Source organism: Erinaceus europaeus, chromosome 18 (assembly GCF_950295315.1).
Source record: "Erinaceus europaeus chromosome 18, mEriEur2.1, whole genome shotgun sequence".
NCBI lineage: Eukaryota > Metazoa > Chordata > Mammalia > Eulipotyphla > Erinaceidae > Erinaceus > Erinaceus europaeus.
The window spans coordinates 36,862,508-36,866,018 of record NC_080179.1 but is presented as its reverse complement, the minus strand read 5'-3'; the positions used below and the strand labels follow the sequence as shown (position 1 = coordinate 36,866,018).

General features: G+C 51.8%; 1 non-coding gene across 1 annotated transcript; it reads left to right on the top strand.

Moving 5' to 3' along the window:
• The first annotated feature begins 2,934 nt into the window (after positions 1-2,934).
• Positions 2,935-3,006, top strand: TRNAA-CGC (transfer RNA alanine (anticodon CGC)). Its single transcript has one exon. It is a non-coding gene; the product is annotated as a tRNA-Ala (tRNA).
• The last annotated feature ends 505 nt before the right edge of the window (positions 3,007-3,511 follow it).

Genomic DNA, 3,511 nt, shown 5'->3' with positions numbered 1-3,511 from the left:
AAGGACCAGGACCAGCACAAGGATCCCCATTCAAACCCCTGGCTTCCCACCTGCAGCGGGGTAGCCACAGACCGTGAAGCAGGTCTGTGTGTGTCTATCTTTCTCTCCCCCTCTCTGTCTTCTCCTCCTCTCTCGATTTCTCTGTCCTACCCAACAACAACAGCAAGGGCAACAAAAGGGAAAAAATAGCCTCCAGGAGCAGTGAATTTGCACTGCAGTGCAGGCCCTGAATACCAGTAAGGCAAAGGGAAAAAAAGCAGGTTTTCATGCCTTGCACCACAGGAAAGAGCATCTGTAAGGCATCTTTCCTGCCAATGACCATGCTCAGCAGAGAAGCAATTACAGAAGCCAGAACTCCCACCTTCTGCACCCCATAAAGAATTTGGGTTCATAGTCCCAGAGGGATAAGGAAGCTTCCAGTGGAGGAGATGGAATATGGAATTCTGATGGTGGGAATTATATGGAATTGTACCCCTCTTATCCTACAATCTTGCTAATCATTATTAAATTACTAATACAAATGTTTTTTTTTTTTAAAAAAGTCTTTTCTGGGATTAGGGTTAGGGTCAGGGTCAGGGCTAGGGATGAAAAGAGAAGTAAACAAAGAAAGGGAGGAGAGAGGAGATAGCATAATGGTTATGCAAAAAGTCTGGCCTACCTGAGGCTCCCAGATCCCAGGTTCAGTCCCCTCTGTACCACCATAAGCCAGAACTGCACAGAGCTCTGGTAAATAAAGAATTAAAAAAAAAAGAAGTCTTCTCTGGACTTCACCCTGAAATTTTCAGACTTGCTTGAGAAAGAAGTCCCACAGAGGCCCATGAAAACAGGCAAATCTACACCAATATAGACAGAATAGCTGTAGAAATAATAGCTAACCTATAACTGCAACCTTAGGAGAACTGCTGTAGCTTCCATTGGAGGGAGTGGGGACAGAATTCTGGCGGTGGGAACAGTGCAGAGTTGTACCCCTATTATCTTGTAATTTTGTAAATTAACATTAAAAGAAAGAAAGAAGGACAGGGAGGAGAAACAGCTTGACTGGGTGGCCTATACTGTTCCAAAGCAAAGGGCTCATGGGAAGCAGGGGCAGGGTGGGACATAACCTCAATCATGGGCGAGTGTTCTGCAGAGAACCTTCTTGGGAGGTGAGAGATTGTGCCCACGTGTCAGCTGCATTGCAAACCATGAACCCCTCACAATAAAGACGATTAAAAAAGAAGACATTCCACAGATAGAGTGCATCGAGTGATGGAGTCAGACATTGTAACATGAGCAAGGCATCCATAATGGGATAGCCAAGTGAAATCGCCAAAAGCCAGTGGTTCCTTTAGGATTCACTCAACCCCATGGCTATAATCTCCGCTAAAGCAAGCCCTGGGTGCCAGCAATGGCTGCCCGCCTGTTTCCCAGTCAGCTGAAGACATTTGTGCTTGAGTGCCTTGGGATAAAATGCAGGGGCTGGTTTGGAAATGTCCTGACTTAACACCAAGCTCCTCATGGCTGTCCACTGACGTGGCCTGATTTTTTGGTGTGTGGACTTTCTGTATTGTAGCTGTCTCAAATCAGTATGTGGGTTGTTCTCGTGAGAAACAAAATCCTACTATGAGCCATTATTTGTTTAAATGACTGTAATGAAACCTAGGAGCTTGTTTATTTTTAATCTAGGAGTTGATCATGAGACTTGTGGTCGACCCCGAGTTATTGACAAACTTCTGCTTCTGCTCGACCTGCTGAGCATCTCAGTTATGGGGGTGATGGGGGGGTCTGTTGCCACGAAGGGATTGAAAAGTGGGGGTGCCCTTCAATGCTTCCCATGGGGTGAGCCTTGGAGACAGGCCTGCTGCCCAGCTTCCTGCCATGCAGTGCCTGGAGCTTCCACTTACCAGGCTTTACTATGGGGGTGGAGGGGTTGGTGGTGGTGGTGGTGGAGGAGAGGCTGCTAGCAGTCTACACTGCACGCGGCAAGGCCTTACACAACATTTCACTATCGTGAACAGTGGCTGGCCTGATTACCCAGGACTCAAACATCCAGAAAGGGGAGATTTCCAAAGACAAAAGTCAGTGTACACTTCTTCCTTTGCTACACAAGCAAACAGAGGTGCAAACACCAGGAGCCGCATCTGAAGCAGGTCTGGAGTCCGAGTCCCGAGGCTCGGTGTATGCAAAGAATCCAGCTCGGGAGAAGGCGGCTGTGTGGCCGTCTCCCTTCGTCTTGGGCCCCACGAGGAAGGCTGTGGCGGGCACCCTTCCACCTCCTGGAGAGGGGTGCAGGGACGGTCCAAGCCCGGGCGGGGCGGCGCCCCAGGACCGGAGTGTGCAGGGGGCGCAGACGGAGCAGCACCCTCGCGGGGCTCCGGGCGCTCACAGGGTTCCAACCCAGGGGATCCCTCGGGGGGCTCCACCACACCCAAGACGCCCTCCCGGATCTCCAGGACTCTGCAGTGGCTGATGCGAGGCCCTGGGAGGCGGGCTGGGCGGGCACTGCGAGCACCCAGCGCCGCCCCCGGGGCCGGGCTTTGCAAGGGGTAGGGGTGCGACTGCGAGCACTCAGCACTGCCCCAGTGGCTGCTCGGGCTGGGAGGTTCTAGGAACACCCAGGGCCGCCCTTGGGCCCGGCTCCTGGTTCCCCAGCTCCTCGCACCCTGCTCTCAGGCTCCCTTTTCCCGGCTCCCCACTTCCCAGTTTCCCCTCTCAGCTCCTGGGTCCCCGTTCCCGCCTCCTCTGCTCCCCCGCTCCCAGCTCCTGGGTCCCCCGCTCCCGGCTCCCCGCCGCCCGCGGCCCCCCGAGCCGCCGCCTCCCGAGCACAAGTCCGAGGAGATCTCGACCCGGTGGCCCAGCGCCGCCCCATTGTGCCGGGAGCCCCGGTCCAGGAGCGCGGCGCCTCTGCGGGCGTAGGTGAATGAGTACCTAGGCCGCCAGCCCGTTCTGCGGCTGGGGGATGTAGCTCAGTGGTAGAGCGCGCGCTTCGCATGTGTGAGGTCCCGGGTTCAATCCCCGGCATCTCCATATGGCCACTTTGCCTTTTGTCTTCGCTTTGGCTATCCGGGTTTGTTCTCTGGCCCCTTACTTGCTTGTAGCATTTACGCATATACTTTAGGACCCCCGTGAAATAGTCTGAAAGTTCAGTAGGCATGTAAAAAACCAAACATTTTCGTAATGCCTTGCTCCTTAAGTCGGTTTGGATACTTAAGCATGTAAAAAGCAAGGTAAAATGTGAATTGGCCAGGAATCAAACCCAGGCCTCCAGTGTAGCAGGAAAAGGGCTTTACCACCAGACCACCAATACCTCTGAAAATTCAGTTTCATACAGATTACTAGAATAGGTAATTCCCTGTGATTTTTTTCCTTTTAGTGTATGTTTAACAGAAAGTAATAAACTTTTCAATGAAATTATTGTCGAGAAATATTGGTGATGCATTAGTATCTGAGAAATATCAACCTTTATTTAACATAAGTAGGAAGTCTTTCTTTTAAAGCTGACCTTGCTGAAAGGAGACAATGAACAATTTGT